We start from the raw sequence: 24,134 nt of genomic DNA, 5'->3' as shown, positions 1-24,134 counted from the left end.
TCCAGCCTCCTCCCATCTTTCTTCGGCTAAATCTACCATTGTAACCCTCAATGCCCTTTGCCCTCATATGCTTGTCTAGCTTCCCTTTAAGTGCATCATCTATACTATTCAACAACTCAGATAGTGAATCAGCCCATGTCCATATGCAGCAAGACCTGGACAACATCCAGGCTTGTGCTGTTAAGTGGCAAGTAACATTCATGTCACACAAGTGCCAGGCAATGACCATCTCAAACAAGTGAGAATCCAACCATCTCCCCTTGACATTCAACGGCATTACCATTGCTGAATGCCCCACTATCAACATCCTGGGGTGTGACCATTGACCAGAAACTGAACTGGACCAGCCACATAAATACTATGGTACAAGAGCCAGTCAGAGACTGGGAATTCTGCAGTGGGTAACTCACCTCCTGTCTCCCCAATGCCTGTCCACCATCTACAAGGCACAAGTCAGGAGTGTGATGGAATACTCTCCACTTGCCTGGATGGGTGCAGCTCCAACAACATTCAAGAAGCTCGACACCATCCAGGACAAAGCAACCCATCCACAAACATTCACTCCCTCCACCACCGATGCACAGTGGCAACAGTGTATACCATCTACAAGATGCACTGGAGCAACACCAAGGTTCCTTCGATAGTACCTTCCAAACCCGTGACCTCTATCACATTCTCTGTATGCAGAGTGCAAATCTAATCAAAGTGACTCCTGACAACGCAGAGCATGTGCACAGCGATCACAGATGTCATCAGCGCGTGTGAACATTTGCCAGCTTGCCAGTATGAATGTGCGCTTTAATCACCACACCATGACGTCCTAAGCCTCAATAGCCATCTCTATTCACCCGATCAGTACCCTGCTCCATCCCACCATCCTTGCTTCAATCGCCACTTCACCCCGCTCGACCCCCACCACGCCGCTGCCTTCGCTCAGCCACTTGCTCCTCCCGCCCTTTGACCTCGCTCCAGGCTGCGACGCTTTCCTCCTCCCCCCACTGGCCACTTCAGGCCTTGCCGCTGCTCTCCCCACCACCCCCCCACCCTTGGCTGATCGTTCCCCGCTGTGCCGCCGGAAGCAGCAAAGCAGGCTGCTAGGGGTGACAGGGCGACGTGCAAGTGAGTGGCCGAGAGGAGGGAAGAGATGCGACCTGGCTTGGGGTGGGGGTGGGGGAGCAGGCATGCAAACGGTCAGAGTGGGAGGGAGCAGGCGGCCAGAGGTGGGGAGCAAGCAGCGGGAAGACCGGTGGAGGAGGGAGCAGCGAAGAGAAGCGCGATGACAGGAGGGAAAGGGGAATTGTTGGAGGTGGGATGGTGGCGGCGATGGCAACCACTGAGGGGACTGTCGGGTTGAATTTGTTTTTTGTGATAAATTGAACAGCGACATCTTTATTACTGGCAGCTGCCTAAGACGTCGCAGACAGTGACGTTTCAGTGGATGAGGCTGCATTTGCGCATGTGCTAGTACTGCAACACCTAGTGGTTGTGTGGTCAACAACGCAGCCAAATCTAATACAAGACAGAAATAATACCTGGTTACGTGACAACGCAGTTGGAGTATATTACATTAGACAGACAAAACTGTAGCACGCAATTTTTTTTTAATTAAACATTACATATTGATTGTTTCATTCGGAATACGGACTAGGAAGAATTACCAGGGCATCTCAATTATTGTGCACAATTTGATTGCTGAAGCACCCTTTTTGTTTAAACTCTATCTCTACTGATGTTAATTTAGCTCACGCATATCATCTATTCCGGAAATTCCTCCAAGCCAAAAATAAAACCAAAAGATGCCAGTCACATTTGACCATCAAATTCTTTGCAATAGTTGAGTTAAAACAAATACTGATGGCATGATCCCAATCCTAAATTAAGTAGATTAAGCACTCAGAGCAATGTTGCACAGTGCCTAGGCCAAGATTTTCCATGCCATTTTCATTGTTTAAAGAAAAATACTAAGTAAGTTGCTCTTTTAGAGACCCACATCCATTTGCTTTCATATTTAATCTGTTGAATCTAGAGAATTACTGAGAGATAGTTCATATAAAATTGATCAAAAGTCCTATGCGCAGCTGCTTTTAGTAGCACAGTTTGGTGCAAGGAGAAGATAAATCTCTATTTTTATTTATGTACAACAGATCTCCTGCCAGTCTTGCAATGTATTCAGGAAATGCAAGCCATCTGTTCCCTGCAAAAATGGCGATCCTGGTAATTCAATAGCGAATGAAAACTCGTGAAATATTTTAGATATTTACTGTACTAGTGCAATTCCTATTCATTTTTATACACTGACAATTACTCATCAGTATATGATTTGTTCAGTAACCCACATACTGCAATATTAAATGGTGCGTACATAGCTTCTCTGGGACCAAACAATGCTCAGAAAGAGATGGGCAGCTTTTAGTCTATCTACCATGAAAGAGCATCATGCTGCACAGTTAGATGGGTCCCACGTGTGATTTCCATCAAAGTTAATTGCTTCCTAGAATACACCTGGCCCCTTATTTTGTATATCATTAATTTCAGGCCATACGTCTATCTGCTGTGGTATAAACTGTTCCACTAAAAAATAAGTTTTACTCAATCATCCTCCCCTGAAGATGCAGATTTTGCTCTGACTCCTTGGGGCATTCGAGAGAATACAAGTCTAGTCTGGTGCCTTGGCAAACATTCCTCCCTCAAGCACCACCACCAGAAACACAGATTAAGTAGTCATTCATTTAATTTGCTATTTGTGGAATGCTAGTAAGCACAAACTGGCTGTTGCATCTGCCTGCATAACAACAGTGACTACAGTTCAAAAGTTTCTTGGAACATCCTGAGGACATGAATTTACAAATGATAATTTCAAGACAATTTGCAAGTATGATGGCATCTTATTTCTGATGAGGCTACTTCTAACAGCTACACACTCAGAAATAATGAAATCTAACACTTCGAGCACTTTCCACTGAGACTCTGTCCTGTGTACCTTTTTAAATCAGTGGGGAATGTAATGATCTAATAATAATTATAATTGATACTGAACTGTTTTGAAGTATGCATTGTCTCTAGTTTGAGGAAGGAGTTTAGAGGATCCATACTTCCAACTCCATCAGCTATGGCCTGAAGCTGTAATGTTCCCTGATTAGCACTAAAACTACACGCTCACATCATTTCCTCAGCTGAAAGGGTTGGATGCTATTCTTGAACCAATCACAAAGAAGCAAAGTGCACAAAAGCAATAAATGACCCATTACTTTTCCCTTTGTATAAAATGTACCATGCTTTGGATTTCTACCCTCATTGATGCGTTAAGCCAACATTAGGAAATCATATGGTTAGCTCATCCTTAGCTATAATTTATCACACGAAACTTCTCAATACTTGCTCTTATATGAAAATTAAACTCAATTAAACTTCAGAATACAAATCTAGAATAGCTGGAAGAATGAACTAATCACAATAACAGTTAAGGTGGCTTGTCCTGCATTACTGATGTGAAATGCCAGATCCCCGAGTAATTATGAGGTACAGTTTGGACTAGTGGGAAAGATGTTCTTTTCTCTTCCTAAAGTGAAAGAGTGAGAATTGAAAGCCTTGCCCCCTCACCTTGTAAAGCTTCCTTCTAATGAAGATATTGTGCTGTGTTATCAAACTGCTTATCTGACATCCGCTACAGGATGAGCAGAAATTTCCTCCAATTAAATATTGGGACGACTGAAGCCATTGTTTTCAGTCCCCACTCCAACTCCCTTAGCTTCTGACTCCATTCCTCTCCCTGGCAACAGTCTGAGATTAAGCCAGTCTGTTTGCAATCTTGGTATCATAGTTGACTCTCAGATGACCTTCCGATCACAATGAGCGCGAATTTCCGCCTCAGTAACATCACCTGACTTCGCTCCCATCTCAGTTCATCTGCTCCTGAAACCCTCATTCACGCCTATGTTACCTCTAGACTTGACTATTCCAACATACACCTGGCTGGTCTCCCACATTCTACCCTCCGTAAACTCTTGGTCATCCAAAACTCTGCTGCCTGTGCCTTAAACTCGCACCAAGTCACATTCACCTATCAACCCTGAGCTCACTGACCTACGCTGGCTTCCAGTCAAGCAACATCTTGATTATAAAATTCTCCTCCTTCTTTTCAAATCCCTCCATGGCCTCACCCCTCCCTATCTCTGTAATCCCCTCCAGCCCTACAACACTCCAAGATATCTGTGCTCCTCTAATTCTGGCCTCTTGAGTATCCCTGATTTTAATTGCTCCACCATTGGTGGTTGTGCCTTCAGTTGCCTAGGTCCTAAGCTCAAATTCCCTCCCTACACCTCTCCAGCTTGTTTTCCTCCTTTAAGACATTCCTTAAAAGCTACTTGACCAAGCTTTTGGTCATCTGCAGCACAATACTTCAGTGAAAACTAAGCTGCACTGATTGGTTTGACTGCACAAGTGAACTCTGTTAAATATAAACATGCATCAGGAAGACAAAAATAACTCCAAAGGATGTATAGAAGATGGCTACACATTAAATAATCAAAGATTCAGATGGTGAAAACTGTTTGCTTGCTTAATTAGACACAGGCCCTGATATTTACTGGGGTTGGGAATTTCCAAGCAGGGAGGAGTTGTTCCAGTTGGGAAATCCAACAGCCCACATTATGCTGAAAGTCGTGGAGTTTCAACTCCACAACATGCATGTTTTGTTTTTGAAACAAATTCCCTTGCCTGGAAACCAGGCTGATAGACAGGCTTGGCTCCCTGTTGGGTTGGAAACACTGCAGAAGAGGCCACAGCCCCAAGCAGGACAGTTTGCATAGATCGTGATGGGGAGGGGTACAAGTTAGCTTCAGGGGAAGAAATTCAGCTGCACCCACAAACAGTGCTGGAAAAACATCTCTTCCACACAGAGGTCCTCACCTCCTTTTAGCGACCAGGTTTCCCTAGGCCTGGGAAACACAGGTGGCCAGCACTGAAGCTGGAAGAGAGATAAAATCTGAGGCGTGCAGCTTCATTATAATAAAATTGGGGCGGTTTGAGGCAACTTGGGTTTGAGTTTGAGATTTTATTTTAACATCCCACCTGACACAATCTCACCCATCTTGGGGGTTTAAATTACATGACATTAATAAACAGATTTTCTTTGCATAAAATAGAGCTTCAAAAAGGCAACTCACTATAAATCAATTCAACTACAGTTGCACAATCACCAGGCTTTAGAAATCACTGGAGAATCTGTCTCAACCTGAAAACTTCTTTTAGCTTCATTATAGGCCCCGAAATATTATGCAATATTATGCAAAATTGGGTTTAAAAACATACTATACTTAGTCAGTAACGGAAACATTTATATTATAATTAAGTGCAAGCTTAGTATCCCATGTTTATAAAAATATTTATAAAAGCACAATGTTCTCTGTACAATAATGTAATTGCTTCCCTCAATTCTTACAGAAGGTACTATACTTACGTTTCAGTAATCATGCACTGACATATGTACTAAAACTTTAAGACACAGGCACTAAAACTCTTCCCAGTAATCAAAGATTGGAAGTTATGGGAGTCAAAGAAATAACATGGGCAACTAACTCTGGGATGTTAGTCAGTCTTGGTGAGGCAAAAGATTTTAAATAATTAATTTGTAATGGGAAGAATGGGGATGGGAAGGATCAAGAACCAAAATTATAATTATGACTCAATGGAAATATGATGCATTAAATGGAAGTAAGCTTCACTGTTTAAGGCACCTTTGTAACAATGATTCATAAGGATGCACCTATCATGAATTTCCGCTGTTTTAGCAGCACACAAAGCCAAGTGTAAAATAGATATTGCGGCTCTAAAGCCAAGATTAAATTTTCACCATAAGAGTTGACTGCAATCGGGTGATGTCCCATTACGGAGAGAGTTTGGACAGCTTATGGCTCTGTGATAGATTTTCAGGTTAATACTGTTTAGAAATATAAATAGGTCATGCATCATTGTTGCTGGGTGCGTAGTTGCTGCTGGATGATTTTTGATAGCTATTGTATTTATTAGAGAGGATAGTGGCTCCCTTGGGGATGGCAACAGCAATTCTGTGGATTGAAGCACCATTGGCAGTAGTGACCATGGACAGGCTGGACACAAGAGATCGGGTCAGAACATATTTTAGTTTGCTCCAACTGCAATTACATGCTGCCCTCATCAATTTTAGTTATCACATTATTCATTGTAGGAATGTTAGAGAAACGTAATCTTACAGCTAATAGTAAGAATTTACTAAGAAGCCCCCTCAATTCCCCATTGCTCCTCAATTTAAGCTCCGATTTACTAAAGTTACCCTCCCCAACTGGAAGGCCACATCTCATGTTGGAGAAGGATCCCAATGACATCAGCCCTCTGGTACGTCACCCAAGTAATTTTTTGTGTACAAGCCCAGATACAGGGCAATTTATTAGAGGACTGTCACAACTCATCCTGATCTCATCTTTATAAATGGATGCTGCATACACATCCAAAAGCAGGAGTTGCTAGCTGGAATCTGGGCTCGAAACTTCCAGGTTAATGATGATTGTAACATCCTCTTCTTAACGCCAGCTACATCGTCCAGGCTGGTTAACAGTTTAAACTCTTGGATTAATCACAAAATCCTCTTGGGTTTGTATGTCAGTACCATCACACATACCACATTTCTTCACTGAACCAGCCTCCAGACTCCACCCACCACCATTTACCACCCGTCCCCCGTCCCCACGGAGCCCCAGTGAGCTCCAAATTCATCCATCAGTCTGTTTAGATACTAATTTTGGCCCAAGCAAAGAGCTTACTTAGAAAAGGAATACAGAGACAGACATGACATTTAGAGGACATGCTGCAAAGATGCCTTGCTCTAAACTACATTAGTTCTGATGTATGGTTTCTGAGAATAAAAAATACAACTAGTCTCTACAGATCTGTAATTATATATTTTTTAAACAAAGTTTGTTTTGATTTTTTAAAAATATAAACTGAAGACTTTAAGAAACCAAATAAAGCCATATAATGGCGCTGAGGTTTGGGTCAGGTGAGGAAGAGAAATGGTAGCATTAACAGAGGACAGAAAAAAAAATCCAGTATGAACTGGGTGGGCGGAGAACGGGAGAGGGTAGCAGATTGAACAGAGAAGTGAATGGAGAGGGGGATTGAGGAGAAAAGCCAAGTTGAAATGTGGGGGATGGAAATGAGAGAAACAGTCCAGCTTAAACAAAACAAGAAAATAAATAACTTGATTGGGGAAGAGGACAATGCCAGCTTGTACTGAGTTGGAGAGGGAGCAGAGAGGGCAAACAGGGAGAAAAGTACAACTATGACTGAGAAGGCTGTACAAGGATAGAGTATCTTTGTGAAAAGATAGGGACTTCGATGTGATACAGTCCAGCTACGCACCAGTGAGGGGGCTAGAGCACCTATGAACTGGGTTAGAGAGTTTCCTATGTGGAATAGTGACTGCTGAGGTAACCTTTAAGTAAATTAGACCCTTTTTCTTGTTTAGCTATTTTACGCTGTTTGAGATTGAAAGTAGAGGATCAGATGCAAAACAAGTTTGCAACTAATGAAACCATTTTGGTTACAATTCCCAATGAGAACCTTCCACCAATCACATAGTAAAGGCAGAGTGGATTTTCACAGACCACTGCGAAGAGAAGGTTTAAATAGTGACTGTGAGGACTGGAGTCATTTGAAAACTATTTTCTCACCTTTGGGAGACTGCTTGCACCTGGCAGGGGTGAAACCATGATCAGTGGCTTTTGATCCTGTTCTAGGTAGGTTTTGAGTAAAATGGCTGTAACCAATTCTACAGCTTCAGGACAGGGAGTGCATAACACCGTTCGGGTGGTGGTGAAGGATAATGAAGGAGGTGCACCTGTGGATTGAACCTTCATGATGAAGAAAATCTTTATTGATTGCTGTGGGTTCCAAGCTGCAGACATCTTCTGCCTGCAGGCCTTCCCCAGAAGTGGATATTAAGATGTGACGTTCAAGAATATGGTGGGATGCATCAAGCTCCTGAAGGTGTTCAAGGAAAAGGGAAACCAGGCACTGCTGTCGATCCTCACAGTGGAGCCACTCTTCACGCTGCCGTCACAACGTGACCGGGTGGTGACAATCCACTTCTACAACCTCCACGTTCCTGTCGTGGATGTACTCACCTTCCTCGCCAGGTACGTCGAGGCGGCCAGCAGCAGTACTCATGTTGAGGATCCATTTGGGATTTGGACCAGCAAGCAGCAGGTCAAGGTGACCTTGAAGGTCGATGCCAACGAAGCCATCATCCATCCTCACTCCAGCTTCACTATCGGGGGAAGTCGAGTCTTCTTGGTCCATGCGGCGCAGCCCAGAGTTTGTTGCACCTGTGGCAAATCTAGTCACGTGGCAGCCAACTGCAGCACAGTCGTCGGCAAGAAGGAAGGCCATCAGACCAAGGACTGTAAGCAGAGTAAGTGCTGCAACCTGTGTGGTGGGGCAGGCCACCTCTACAAAACCTGCCCCGATTATACTCAGGCAGCAAGGTCCAAGGAAAAGTTGGGAGAAGGAACGGTGAACGCGTCTGGTGCTGGGAAGGAGACAAGCAACCCTCTCCGGAGTGAGGAAAGTCTACCTGAGGAGGAGGAGAAAGGGGAGGTAGCTGCAACCAGTAACCTAACAGCTACCCCGTGCCTGGAAACCCCTCCTCTACAGACAGAATCAATGGAGGAAACGACAGCAGATGGAGAAACTGGTCAGTGGCAAGTAGTACAAAGGAAAACCACAAAGAAGAAACCTCCAAAAAAGGAATCGGCCACCACCCAAACCAGTGGCAAAAGGAGGCTACCATCTGAAACAGAAACGGCAGCTCCTCCTCATTGGACGAGGAAGGGCTGGAACGACAGCACCTGCAAAAGAAGCAGCAGAACACAAAAGGAGCTGGACAATAAAGCCCCATCAGCTCCGGGGCACTGGAAGCTGTGAAGGACCCAGCGCACCGCAAACCCAAAGTGCCGAACCCAGTGAGATGCCCAGCACACCCCAGCTCCGGGACAACGAGAGCAATGAAGCGCCTGGCGCACTCCAGCTCCGGGAAGCCGGGAGCAGTGACGTCTTAGAGGAGAAACAAAGGGGAAAGACACCAACAGCAGAGCACAGCCGAAGCCTAGATGCCTACAAGACCCCCGCCCCACCCGGAACAAACCTCCCATAAGTAACCAGGAGGGGTTTCGAGCCCAATGAATGTGAAACAGCTTGTGTACACTATGGCTATGCAGGAACATACCCAAGGACTGGGAGTAGCAAGGACACCTGGCATGGGAAGCAACACCCAACTTTAAAATGGGTATAAAGATTGCTTTGATTAACATGCATTGTGTTAAATCCTCTACATGATGTGTTTCGACCTTGGACTACCCTCGCCAAGGTCAAAGCCAACCTGCTGTTTCTGCAGGAGTGTGGAATTTCGCACCTCAGCACCTACAGGCAACGGTCTTAATGGCGGTCCCACGGACCATCAAAGAACAAAGAACAGTACAGCACAGGAACAGGCCATTCGGCCCTCCAAGCCTGCGCCGATCTTGATGCCTGCCTAAACTAACACCTTCTGCACTTCCGGGGCCCATATCCCTCTATTCCCTTCCTATTCATATAGTTGTCAAGATGTCTCTTAAACGTCGCTATCGTATCTGCTTCCACCACCTCCCCTGGCAGCAAGTTCCAGGAACTCACCACCCTCTGTGTAAAAAAAAAAAACTTGCCTCGCACATCCCCTCTAAACTTTGCCCCTCGCATCTTAAACCTATGTCCCCTAGTAACTGACACTTCCACCCTGGGAAAAAGCTTCTGACTATCCAGTCTACCCATGCCACTCATAACTTTGTAAACCTCTATCATGTCGCCCCTCCACCTCCGTCGTTCCAGTGAAAACAATCAGAGTTTTTCCAACCTCTCCTCATAGCTAATGCCCTCCAGACCAGGCAACATCCTGGTAAACCTCCTCTGTACCCTCTCCAAAGCCTCCACGTCCTTCTAGCAGTGTGGTGACCAGAATTGCATGCAATATTCTAAGTGTGGCCTAACTAAGGTTCTGTACAGCTGCAACATGACTTGCCAATTTTTACACTCTATGCCCCGACCGATGAAGGCAAGCATGCCGTATGCCTTCTTGACTACCTTATCCACCTGCGTTGCCACTTTCAGTGACCTGTGGACCTGTACGCCCAGATCTCTCTGCCTGTCAATACTCCTAAGGGTTCTGCCATTTACTGTATACCTCCCACCTGCATTAGACCTTCCAAAATGCATTACCTCACATTCGTCCGGATTAATCTCCATTTCTCCGCCCAAGTCTCCAACCGATCTATATCCTGCTGTATCCTCTGACAATCCTCATCATTATCCGCAACTCCACCAACCTTTGTGTCGTCCGCAAACTTACTAATCAGACCAGCTACATTTTCCTCCAAATCATTTATATATACTACAAACAGCAAAGGTCCCAGCACTGATCCCTGCGGAACACCACTAGTCACATCCCTCCATTCAGAAAAACACCCATCCACTGATACCCTCTGTCTTCTATGACCGAGCCAGCTCTGTATCCATCTTGCCAGCTCACCTCTGATCCCGTGTGACTTCACTTTTTGTACCAGTCTGCCATGTGGGACCTTGTCAAAGGCTTTACTAAAGTCCATATAGATAACATCCACTGCCCTTCTGGTCAGGGGGAAATAATTCCCTTCCTCCGCCTGGGTATTCTGCTACGAGGAGGCAACTTCACCATCTCCAAAGTTAAGGAGGTGGTGGGCAATCACCTCCTTGTAGCAGAGGTAATGTACAACAATGCTCCACTCTGGTTGATCAACGTGTATGGCCCGATTCAATGCAGTGAACGGCTGACTGTCTTCCATCAACTCCCGCCGCTGCTGCTGGCGACATCGAGGCTGGTCATTCCATGCGGTGACTTCAACTGCAACATTGATGCAGCTGGACGATCCGACAGTGACGACAGCAAACTGGACGCTACGTTCAGATTCCTAATTGAAACAGTAAAAGATGCCAAGCTGCACGACGTCTTCAGCAAACCTGCAGACGGAGCGCAGTGTAGATACACCTGGTCAAGATCGGACGGGTCTGCCCGTTCCAGGATTGGCTTCCTGTTTGTGTCCAGTACTGTCACGGCCAGATCCACCGAAGTCAAGTAGAGGAGGAATTCATGGGATGGTTTTTTAGTTTAGTTTAGAGATACAGCACTGAAACAGGCCCTTCGGCCCACCGAGTCTGTGCTGACCATCAACCACCCATTTATACTAATCCTACACTAATCCCATATTCCTACCACATCCCCACCTGTCCCTACATTTCCCTACCACCTACCTATACTAGGGGCAATTTATAATGGCCAATTTACCTACCAACCTGCAAGTCTTTTGGCTTGTGGGAGGAAACCGGAGCACCCGGAGAAAACCCACGCAGACACAGGGAGAACTTGCAAACTCCACACAGGCAGTACCCAGAATTGAACCCGGGTCGCTGGAGCTGTAAGGCTGCGGTGGTAACCACTGCGCCACTGTGCCGCCCTGGACCAATATGTTGAAGAGATAACTAGAGAACAGGTCATCCTAGACTGAGTATTGTGTAATGAGAGGGGAATAATTGACAATCTAGTTGGGGATGAGTGACCACAATATGATAGAATTCGTCAAGATGGAGAGTGACATAGTTGATTCTGAGACTAGGGTCCTGAATCTTCATAAAGGAAACTATGAAGGTATGAGGCGTGAGTTGGTATGATGGATTGGGAAACGTTACTGAAAGGGATGACAGCGGATCGGTAATGGCAAACATTCAAAGAGCGCATGGATGAACTGCAACAATTGTTTATTCCTGTCTGGCGCAAAAGTAAAACGGGAAAGGTAGCCAAACCATGGCTTACAAGGGAAATTAGAGATAGCATTAGATCAAAGGAAAAGGCATACAAATTCACCAGAAAAAAACAGACCTGAGGATTGGGAACAGTTCAGAACTCAGCAAAGGAGGACCAAGGGATTGATTAAGAAGGGGAAACTAGAGTACGAGAGTAAGCTTGTGGGGAACATAAAAACTGACAGTAAAAGTTTCTATAGGTATGTGAAGAGACATGTAGGTCCCTTCCAGTCAGAAACAGGGGAATTTATTATGCGGAATAAAGAAATGGCTGACCAACTAAATGCAGACTTTGATTCTGTCTTCACAAAGGAGGACATAAATATCATACCAGAAATGTTGGGAAACGCAAGGTTCAGTGAGAGAGAGGAACTGAAAGAAATCAGTATTAGTAGAGAAATGGTGTTGGGGAAATTGATGGGATTGAAGGCTGAAAAATCCCCAGGGCCTGATAATCTACATCCCAGAGTACTTAAGGAAGTGACCCTAGAAATAGTGGATACATTGGTGGTCATCTTCCAAGATTCTATAGACTCGGGAACAGTTCCTACAGATTGGAGGGTAGCTAATGTAACCCCACTATTTAAAAAGGGAGGTAGAGAGAAAACAGGGAATTATAGACCAGTCAGCCTGACATCGGTAGTGGGGAAAAGTCTACAGTCCATTATCAAAGATTTTCTAGCAGAGTACTTGGAAAACTATGGTAGAATTGGACAGAGTCAGCATGGATTTACAAAAGGGAAATCATGCTTGACAAATCTGCTAGAATTCTTCGAGGATGTAACTAGTAGAGTTGATGAAGGGGAGCCAGCGGATGTGGTTTATTTGGACTTTCAGAAGGCTTTCGACAAAATCCCACAGAAGAGGTTAGCATGTAAAATTAAAGCGCATGGGATTGGGGGTAGTGTATTGCGATGGATAGAAAATTGGTTGGCAGACAGGAAACAAAGAGTAGGAATAAATGGGACTTTTTCCGAATGGCATGCAGTGACTAGTGGGGTACCGCAGAGATCGGTGCTAGGACCCCAGCTATCACAATATATATTAATGATTTAGATGAGGGAACTAAATGTAATATTTCCAAATTTGCAGATGACACAAAACTGGGTGGGAGGGTGAGTTGTGAGGAGGATGCAGAGAGGCTTCAGAGTGATTGACAAGTTGAGTGCGTGGGCAAATGCATGGCAGATGCAGAATAATGTGGATAAATGTGAGGTTATCCACTTTGATAGCAAAAACAGGAAGACAGATTATCTGAACAGCTATAAACTGAGAGAGGGGAATATGCAATGAGACCTGGGTGTTCTCGTACACCAATCACTGAAGGTAAACATGCAGGTGCAACAGGCAGTAAAAAAGGCAAATGGTATGTTGGCCTTCATAGCGAGAGGATTCGACTACAGGAGCAGGGATGTCTTGCTGCAATTATACAGGGCCTTGGTGAGGCCACACCTGGAATATTGTGTGCAGTTTTGGTCTCCTTATCTGAGGAAGGATGTTCTTGCTATAGAGGGAGTGCAGCGAAGGTTTACCGGACTGATTCCTGGGATGGCGGGACAGACGTATGAGGAGAGATTGAGTCGGTTAGGATTATATTCGCTGGAGTTCAGGAGAGTGAGGGGGGATCTCATAGAAACTTATAAAATTCTAACAGGACTTGACAGGATAGATGCAGGAAGGATGTTCCCGATGGTGGGGAGTCCAGAACCAGGGGTCATAGTCTAAGGATACAGGACTGAGATGAGGAGAAATTTCTTCACCCAGAGTGTGGTGAGCCTGTGGAATTCGCTACCACAGAAAGCAGTTGAGGCCAAAACATTGTATGTTTTCAAGAAGGACTCAGATATAGCTCTTGGGGCGAAAGGGATCAAAGGATATGGGGGGGAAAGCGGGAACTGAGTTAGATGATCAACCATGATCGTAATGAATGGCGGACCAGGCTCGAAGGGCTGAATGGCTTACCCCTGCTCCTATTTTCTATGTTTTCTCTGATCAATGCCTCTTACTGGCTGACTGTCACCTACAGGACGACCAGCGGTTTGGCAGGGGGACATGGAAGCTGAATGTTACACTGCTGAGCCCAGAGAACATTGAAGAACTCAAAAGGGATTACAAAGGTTGGAGGACTGTGAAACCCTTCGGAGTCTCTGGGACACTGGTGGGAAGTGATCAAGGCGAACATCAGGAGCTTCTTTAGCTTCAAATATGTTCAGTGGGCGAGAGAGAGAGAGAGGCAAATGTCCCGACTCCAGAAAAGAATGCAAACTCTACTCCGGCTGCAATCGATAAGCGTCGCGGTCAAGGGGGATCTACAAGGGGTGAAGAGCCAGCAGGCCTCGCTCTTTGCCACGGAGGCCTCCAAGATCATCTTCCGATCCAGAGTCCACTCTGTTGAACAGGATGAGATGTGCTCACGTTTCTTCTTCCAAAAGATACACAGGGAGAGCTCTGTGATCAGAAGGAAGATGATGGTTCGGCAACGTCTTCTCAGTCTGACATACTAAGGATCAGCAAATCCTTTTATGCTGGGACTGTACAACGTGAAGCTCATGGACAGCACAGTCTCCCAGTCCTTCCTGCCATCTATCACGGAGGTCTTAGATGACAGCATGCGGGAGAGTCTGGACAAACTGCTAACTCTGGACGAGCTGACAAGGGCCGTCAGCTCCTTCGAGACGAGCAAAACTCCCGGAAGTGATGGCTTACCAGTTGAGTTGTATTTGGCTCTGTGGATCGGCCTGGACCTGCTGGAAGTGTACGAGAGTATGCTTCTGGCCGGCATCATGTCAGAATCCATGAGAAAAGGGACCATCACCCTCATCTACAAGCGGAAGGGGGAGAGGGCGGAAATCAGAAATTGGCGGCCCATCTCACTGCTTAATGTAGACTACAAAATTCTGTCCAAAGTCATCGCCAGTCTGGTCAAGTTTGCTCTGGAGTTGTTGATTCACCCTGACCAGACCCGTATTGTACTCAGCAGGAAGATCACTGATAGGCGATCGTAGCCCAGAGTAGCACGAGACCATATATGGGGCAGGGGTGGACACCTGCCTCATCAGCTTGGACCAGTAGGCGGCTTTTGACAGGATATCACACACATACATGATGGACGTGCTCTTCAAAATGGGGTTTGGGGAGGGAATCTGCAATTGGATCCAACTGCTCTAAACAAACATCAGTAGCGCAGTCTCAATCAATGGGTGGGAATCAGAAAGTTTCCCGATCAAATCTGGAGTCAGACAAGGCTGTCCTCTCTCCAGTCTTGTTTGTTTGCTATATCGACCCTTTTGCCAAGTCCATTAGAAAGGATGCGGGCATAAGAGGGGTGACAATCTCAGGCAGCAGAGGCACTCAGGTCAAAGCCTCCCTGCACATGGACATCGCCACAGTCTTCTGCTCGGATCTGCTGTCCGTTTGCAGACTGACGTGCATCTGCGACCAGTTCGAACTGGCCTCGGGAGCCAAAGTAAATCGTGGCAAGAGTGAGGCCATGTTCTTTGGGAACTGGGCCGACTGATCCTTTGTCCCCTTCACCGTCAGGTCAGACTACCTGAAGGTGCTGGGGATATAGTTCGGAGGCGCTGGGGCGTGTGCCAAAACCTGGAAGGAGCGTGTCGCTATGGTACACCATAAACTGAGCATGTAGGAGCAGTGTTCTCCTCCAATGCTTTTAAGAACCTGGTCATCAGGTGCGTGGCGCTCACGTTGTTGCTGTACGTGTCTCAGGTCTGGCCCATACCCCACTCCTGTGCCGTGGCGGTCACCCGAGCCATTTTCAGCTTTATCTGGAGATGCAAAATGGAATGGGTCTGGAAGGACACGATGTTCAAACTTCTGGATAAAGACAGAAAAACGTACCCAACGTTGCCCTCATCCTGATGACCACCTTCATGTGTGGGTGCATCAAGCTGTGCGTAGAGACCCAGTACACAAACAGTAAGTGTCACTACGTGCGGAGGTTCTGTCCCCGGTGTTGTGAAGGGTGGGTCTGGTCACATTGCCACGGAACGCTCCATCCAGCTGGACTGTGCCATACCACACCTTCGTGGAAATGTTTGCAGAAAAACATCTTTGACCACCAATCCATCAGTCAGCGGTCTGCACAGAATGTCCTCAAGACTCTACGGGAAAAGGAGATGGTGGATCCTGTCAGATGGTTCCCTGAGCAGACATGCCGAAGTCATTTGGCAGAATGTCTCATTACCAGAACTTTCAAACAAGCACCAAGACGTAGCTTGGGTGATGGTGAGAAGGGCCCTCCCAGTCAGATCCTTCCTGCACACCTGGAATCTCACCGCCCCCGCACGCTGCCCTCGAGGTGGCTGTGGTGGGGAAGATACTGTTGCCCACCTCCTTCTGGAATGTGCCTTTGCAAAGCAGGTGTGGAAAGAGATGCAGTGGTTTTTGTAAAGGTTCATCCCGAGCAGCTCTAACACAGGAGCTACAGCTCTACGAGCTGTTCCCAGGGATGCACACAGAGATAAACATCAACTGCTGTTGGAGGACCGTTAATTCGGTAAAAGCCACACTTTGGTCTGCCCGAAACTTGTTGGTCTTCCACTGCAAAGAGTTTCCACGACAGAATGTTGCAGACTGGCACAATCCAAAGTCCAGGACTACGTGCTGAGGGACGCACTAAAGCTTGGGACAGCCGCAGCAAAGGTTCAATGGGGAAAAACCACTGTGTAAGGTCCTCCCGCCCTAGTGAACCAAGGGGCTGGACCCATGGAAAATCCCTCGGGCTGTATACTTCAAATATGGTTTTGCTATAAAATGCATTGTTTGTAAAATGGAATGGAAGGGTTGTGAGGCAACTCACTCTTGCATTGAAGGAAACTGATTTCCTTTGACTTTCTGGAATATCAACTTGGTGCTGTTTTGAACTGTTTTGCAATGTATTTTTTTTTTAAAACAGATCTTTATGAATAAAGTATATTTTTTGGGGGAAAAACAATGAAGGGACAAAAATCTCCTCTGGTGGTTGATGGGGGTCTTAACGGAAATGAATTTTGTCTTTCTTAATCAAGTTCCTAATGGATGAGAGTTCACTGCACAAGCCATCAAGACTTTTACATCCTGCAGTATTCCATATTGATATTTATATGTTATGCTAAACACAATTACAGCATGGTTTATATTTTCAAGTCTGCTGCCTCACCATAGCATTAAAGATCAGGAAACCAATGTCCAAGTAGTTAATCAGAAACCAGGAATGGCCCACTCTTGAGTTGCCTGATATCGGTAGGAGAGTGATAATGGTGCTATAACTGATCTCACCTTGCCTGGGTTAGAAAGGGGAGGTGGGGGAAGGGGGAAAGTCAGCAAAGATTTTCACCTCTGGTCCCTATCTTGTGATTTCTGATAGAAATGTGCTCCAGGGGAGGACAGGACAGGTTCTGAAGAAGGTCACTGACCTGAAATGTTAACTCTGCTTCTCTCTCCACAGATGGCGGACAGCCATAAATGCGGGGCTAAAGTGTGGCGAGTCAAAGAGACTTAGCCGTTGGCAGGAAAAAAGACGGAAGCACAAGGGGAGAGCCAACTGTGTAACAGCCCCGACAACCAATTTTATCTGCAGTGCCTGTGGAAGAATTGGCCTTTATAGCCATTCCAGGCGCTGCTTCACAAACCACTGACCACTTCCAGGCGCTTACCCATTGTCTCTTGAGACAAGGAGGCCAAAGAAAAGAAAAGAAATATTATTGAGGACAGGATTCAGCTTGGGTGAATAATCTGTCAACGTTCACTGTCCAGGTTGACACATGAAGAATGGTTGCTTGGCAAGAGATACCTGAGGATATATGAAGAATGTGGAATTGCAACTAACAAAGTCAAGATTCCAGGTGAGGGGTTAAAGAATCTCACATCTCCACTATAATTTAGATTTCTGACTCATTACTATAGTAATCAATTCAAGAACTCTGAAAATAAAACAAACTTATTATAATTTCAATTAATGAAGTGTAAGAAGTTGAGTAACGCACTATAATAAATATTCAGATAGATTACAACGTGAAATAGCCATCCTTCGAACTTCTTGTGACAGATTGGTTCAGACAATCTTCCTGGATTTTACGTACATACTCATTCCTTTGGTTCGGTGCTCTGTTTTGCAACCTGTTTTCTCAGACAACTGAAGATAGTGGCTCAGTCAGGGAGATTCCAAATAAACACATGCAGTGCATAACTCAGTCAATACAGCAAGCAAAACTGTGTAGTACACTAAACAGCAAGTCAGCTTCAGCCATTTAGGTGCAATACTACATGACGCATCAACAACAATCAAGATGCAGAGACCCAACTATATTTTGGAATATTCATTGGGTGATTTATTGGGTTAAACACTTATGCACATATTATGGACTGGAGAATATAATCTTTTTAAAATCTCTTTATCTGTGCAGATTACAGTAACATTGTCATTATAGAATTGAAATAGGAGGAATCAGAGGCTTAAATAAGGAATTGTACACTGTACGAAAACCTGAACAGTTCACACTGATTAAAATAAAAATACAATGGAGTGATAAAATTGAAGATATATTTGATACTTGATGGTTAGCAGAAAGGAAGTAAAATATATATTTTTTTAAATGAGAAAATCAGTCTGGAATTCAACTCTGAACTTCAGGTAGCTACTTCCTCTCCTGGACAACCTGCATATACCCAAAGTACCACTTTCTAAAACAAGCTTTATAAAGGATCGAAATGACTGAAGCCAATTGTGAACTACACAATGTACTGCATGGTTTGGCTTGCTGCCCTGACAGGATTACACAACATATCTATACAGTTGGGTCAGCAATTAAGGTGGAGGCGGTTCAACCATTGGAGAAATAAACTGACCTCGGACCACTGATTTCAAAAAAATATATATATAAAAAAATGTGAGATTTAGTTTTTAGTTTTAGAGATACAGCACTGAAACAGGCCCTTCGGCCCACCGAGTCTGTGCCGACCATCAACCACCCATTTATACTAATCCTACACTAATCCCATATTCCTACCACATCCCCACCTGTCCCTATATATTTCCCTACCACCTACCTATACTAGGGGCAATTTATAATGGCCAATTAACCTATCAACCTGCAAGTCTTTGGCGTGTGGGAGGAAACCGGAGCACCCGGAGGAAACCCACGCAGACACAGGGAGAACTTGCAAACTCCGCACAGGCAGTACCCAGAATCGAACCCGGGTCCCTGGAGCTGTGAGGCTGCGGTGCTAACCACTGCGCCACTGTGCCGCCCCTATATTGGAATACGAGTAAAATTTCAAAATTTGCCAATGATACCAAACTTGGAGATGTAACAGATAGTGAGGATACCACCAATTAACTGAAAACAGGATGTGGATAGGCGAGCAGAATGGGAAGACAAGTGGCAGATGGAATTTAATACAGAGAATGATGCATTTTGGTAGAAGGGAGAAGGAGAGGCAAATATAGACTTGACGGCACAGTTCTAAAGAGTGTGCAAGGGACAGAGGAACCTGGGGTACAAGCCCTTGAAGGTAGCAGGACATATTGAGAGAGAGTAGTTTTTTTTTTATTGCCCGTCCTTAATTGCTCTTGGCAACTGAGTGGCTTTCTAGGCCATGACAGAAGGCAGTTTAGAGTCAACCACATTGCTGAGGGCCTGGAGTCATATGTAGGCCAGACCAGATAAGGATGGCAGATTTTGTTCTCTGAAAGGACATTGGTGAACCAGATGGGGTTTTTCGACAATCGATGATTGTAATGGTGCCATTACAGAGATTAGCTTTCAATTCAAGATTTGTATTCATTAATTGAATTATCAATTCATTGGATTTAAATTTCACCAGCTGCCATGGTGGGATTTGAACCCATATCTTCATGGCATTAGCCTGGGCCTCGATTACTAGTTCAGTGGCATTACCACTACGCCACCATCACCCCTGTTATCAAAGCACATGGAATCTTGGGCTTCATAAATAGACGTACTGAGTACAAAAGCAGGGAACTTATGCTGTACCTTTCTAAAGCTCTGGTTAGGCCACAAATAGAGTACTGTGTCCAGTTCTGGTCACCATACTTTAAGAAGGATGTGAGGGTCCTCAACAGGGTACAGAGGAGATTTACCAGAATAGTTCCAGGAATTAAGGATTTTAGCTACAAGGTTAGATTGGAGAAGATAGAATTGTTCACCTTGGAGCAAAGGAGATTGAGGGGAGAGTTGATAGAGGTGTACAAGATTATGACCGGTTTAGATAAGTAGACAAAGAAAACCTGATCCCATTAGCTGACTAGGCGACACAGATTTACAGCTTTGGGCAAAAGATGCAGGGGGGATGTGAGGAAGAACTTTTTTATACAGCGGGTGGTAATAAACTGGAAGGGTTTACGAGGGTGGTGGAATGGAGACAAAGAATGATTTCAAAAATGACACTGGATGGGCACTTGAGGAAAATAAACTTGCAGGGCTACTGGCATAGAGCAAGGGAGCTGCCTGACTAGATCTACAGAAAGACGGTAGAGATGTGATGGGCCAAGTGGTCTCCTTCTGTCCTGTATTGACTTTACGACTGTGCATTACTTGAAATTGTAGTGCTTGAATTTGTTAGATTTCTGAGATATTTACTGATCTATATTGCAGCAAACCAGTATGGTTATGTTGCTCACTTGAACAATGAGAAAAAACATGGCACTTTGTTTCCTGTTTCACACTGATTTAGTGCACCTCCTTATACTTAACATGAGAGGCTTAATTATCCAAATAGATGGTTATTGCCACTAACATTCCAAACAGTGTGCCCGAGAATAATTACCTAGTTACTAAATGTCATTATCGGTGTTGCTATGTTACTCACAGGTGTTACTAATTGGTTCTACGGTGATCTCACTGTCTCAAAGTAGAACTTCTAATGGAAGTGCTATGTTAAAGCCTGTGTTGTGTTAAGTTGGATTTTCAACAGGTGTGACCAGTGTGTGATGAATTCCTTCCAGCTTCCAACTTCATTATGATTGATCACACTTTCTGAAACAATTCATGTTTCTACAGCATCAGCAACAAAAAATACACCTACACAAGCAATTCACTTTAATCAGAACACAGAGATACTTTATGCTTGCACTTTACTGGCAGGTCATGGATATGTTGTCTATCAGAGATGGCAACATGAAAAAAATTATCTTATTTACATAAGTAGAGTGTTAACTTAAAACAGCGATTCATCTGCTGGAGAACTGCACTTTCAGGCACAAAATCTCTCAAAAGGAATCCTTCAATATTCATTTGACACTTTTTTTTGTTGCATGGAATATACATTTTGGACAAGGATCATTTTAATCCTTACACCTCACTAACCTACTTCTGAGGCATATCCAGACAACCCAGGACTGAAAGAGACACTTAATTCACACTCAAGTACTCCTAAACAACACTGATCAGCAGGGACTTGATTTCAAAATTTCTTGAGCGACAATAGTACAATATTTTACCAATGATAAACTCAAATTTAGATTTTCAGGGGAGAATAGTTGCATCTCTGAATCATCAATTATAATAGTAGTGTGGAAAGGAGGAGGGATTAATCCAGGTTCACAAAGTTTCACTTTGACTTTATAGTCATCTATGTAGAAAACTAGATCAGCTCTTTAAAGCCAAGTTGTCTAATGCCCCACATTTTCTTCATCAGGTTCATTCCCAACAGCAACTTTTTAGGAGCACTCTTAAGGAATAAGTTTTTTCTCGAAAAACCATGATTTCTCATCTTTGTATCCTTCCAGGCTACGCAACAGAAACACTGGCTAGGACAGCTGAGTAACTACAAAAGTTGAACAGGAAAAGTGGCAACTCCTGAAATACAAATTCTTCCATCAGGTGCCCTGGCTAATATTTATCCCTCAACTAACATCACAAACGCTGTTCGGCAGCTGCGTTTCCTATGATACAACAGTGACTACACCTCAAAAGTACTTCAAAAGCTGTAAAGTTCTTTGGAACATCCCGCAATAGTGAAAGGTGCTACATAACAGCAAGTCTTTCTCTTCTTTTTCTTGAACTGTACATGCCATAACTGCTACAACACCATCCAGAGAGTTTGCTGCTGTACTGTAGTGCGGATTTTCTCCAAGTAGTTCTCATACAGCTAAATTCTAGAAAAGGATGCAATGGTACATGTCACCCAACATCCTGGTGTGCTTCTCATTTACAAATTGATAATCTGGTAATTCAGCACTTGGGCGAGGTGGTGGTGTAGTGGTAGTGTCGCAGTCATTGGACTAGTAACCAGATGCCCAGCATAATGCCCTGGGACATGGGTTCAAATCCCACCACAGCAGATGGTGAAATTTGAATTCAATTAATAAAAATCTGAAATTAAAAATCTAGTCTAATGCTGACCATGAAACCATTGTCGATTGTTGTAAAAACTCATCTGGTTCACTAATGACCTTTGGGGAAAGAAATCGGACATCCTCACCTGGTCAGGCCTACATGTGACACCAGACCCACAGCAATGTGGCTGACTCTTAAATGCCCTCTGAAATGGCCACTCAGTTTAAGGGCAATTAGGGATATGCAATAAACGCTGGCCTAGCCAATGATGCCCACATCCCATGAACAATTAAAAAAAAATCATTTGACTTTAATTTCTGATGATCTTTAAACCCATGATAAAGCTGCTTCACGGTAGGCTGTATTTTTCTCTTGGCTGGCCGGCCAGATCAGCCCGATAAGCTGACCTTTTTATTGTTAGCAGATCTTGAATTTCCTTGCTATTTTCATTAAACCAGTCCCTATTCTTCTTGGTGCTGTGTCCGATGACCTCGTTGGAAGTATCCAATACTGCAGCTTTGATGTGTTTCCAGAATTATTCTTGAGTGAAATCAGCAATGAGATCAGGGTATTCCAGACTGGTCCGTAAGGTTGCTTGATATCTATCTCTGCAAGTTGAGATTTGCAGGTTGCTGACTTGAAATTTCTTTGATGGGTTGTCTCTCGGCCTGTTCTTAGGCTTGAAATGCTTGAGTGAAGGAGCCGGTGGTCTGTATGACAGTCAGTACTGTGCATGACTCTAGTATGCAGAATGTCCTTTAGGTCACACTGGCGCACCAAGACGCAATCGATCAGGTGCCAGTTTTTAGAGCAGGGATGCATCCATGTGGTCTTGAAGCGATCTTTTTGTTGAAAGGAGGTGTTGGTTATGGACAACTGTTTTTCTGCACAGAGTAGACGTCTGTTTTCATTGTAGTTTCCAACTCCATGGTTTGAGTACTCCCTTCCATGCCAGGCTGTCACGGCCCACTGTGGCATTGAAATCGCCAAAGATGACAATTTTGTCCTTGGAAGGGGCATTCTGGATGAGTCCACAGAGATCTGTGTAGAACTTATCTTCATCAGCTGAGTTAGCCTTCAGAGTTGGAGCATAAACGCTGATGAGAGTTTCATGCTGCTGGTCTTGGCGGCGTCGGCGCAGGGACATGAGCGTTCGGAACGGCTGATTGGCAGGCTTGAAAGTTTAGTGGCAATAGTCTCCTTCACCATGAAGCCTACACCAAAGAGGCATTATTCACCTTGACGTCTACCTGACCAATAGAGGGTGTAGCCAGTGTTGGGTTCTGTCAGGCTGCATTGCTCTGAGAAGCGGACCTCACTCAGGGCCACTATATCAACGTCTGGCTAGCTCATGGGCCACCAAGGCTGAGGCGCTGTTGGGGGGGTGGGTGGCTGTTGTCACCAGAGTTGAGCATTGTTCTCACGTTCCAGCAGGCGAGTTTCAGAATTTAATTTCTTTTCCCACCTTTTAAAGTGAGGTTAGGAGTTCGCGTTTTTCACTCAGGCTACATACTATGAAAAAGCTATTACTGCCCATTAGTACTGCATAGTGTAAGTACCAGTCATATCTGACTCAAAGCACGTGTAATTTAAAAAAAAAATCATTGTGGGTAATACACGGAGAAGCAACAAGTCCCTAAAGTATTTTATGTGTCATTGATTAAGATGACGTCACCAACAAACTAGTGCTTCTGACTCTCGGGGGTGGGGGTAAAAGGAGGAAGATTTAGCAGATATTTTACGATTTACAATACCTTGAATTGAGCCATATTCTGTTAAATACGACACACTTTGTTCTGTATAGTCTCAGAATTATCTTAATGTATGCTGCAATTGATAAATATTGCACCATGATTTTCTGGATTGCTTTGATTATAACTCAGGGACTTTGTAAAAACTGCCCAATAGTGCAAGCCAGGTTACTGATACTGTGGT

The 24,134-nt window shown here is 44.6% G+C and overlaps 1 protein-coding gene and 1 long non-coding RNA gene across 6 annotated transcripts in view; one reads left to right on the top strand and one right to left on the bottom strand.

Annotated features, from left to right (window-relative positions):
• Nucleotides 1-24,134, bottom strand: part of foxn3 (forkhead box N3) — a 408,688-nt gene that overhangs the window by 93,422 nt on the left and 291,132 nt on the right. The window lies entirely within an intron of this gene.
• LOC137373589 (uncharacterized) overlaps nucleotides 1-24,134 on the top strand; it is a 114,485-nt gene that overhangs the window by 83,017 nt on the left and 7,334 nt on the right. Inside the window, exons 2-3 of the long non-coding RNA XR_010975652.1 lie at nucleotides 17,348-17,744; nucleotides 21,650-21,884. This is a non-coding gene — a long non-coding RNA (uncharacterized lncRNA). The remainder of the gene's footprint in view (nucleotides 1-17,347; nucleotides 17,745-21,649; nucleotides 21,885-24,134) is intronic.

Source organism: Heterodontus francisci, chromosome 9, assembly GCF_036365525.1.
Source record: "Heterodontus francisci isolate sHetFra1 chromosome 9, sHetFra1.hap1, whole genome shotgun sequence".
Taxonomy (NCBI): Eukaryota; Metazoa; Chordata; class Chondrichthyes; order Heterodontiformes; family Heterodontidae; genus Heterodontus; species Heterodontus francisci.
Note: the sequence above shows the minus strand (reverse complement) of the source record. Positions and strands in the feature narration are given on the sequence as shown.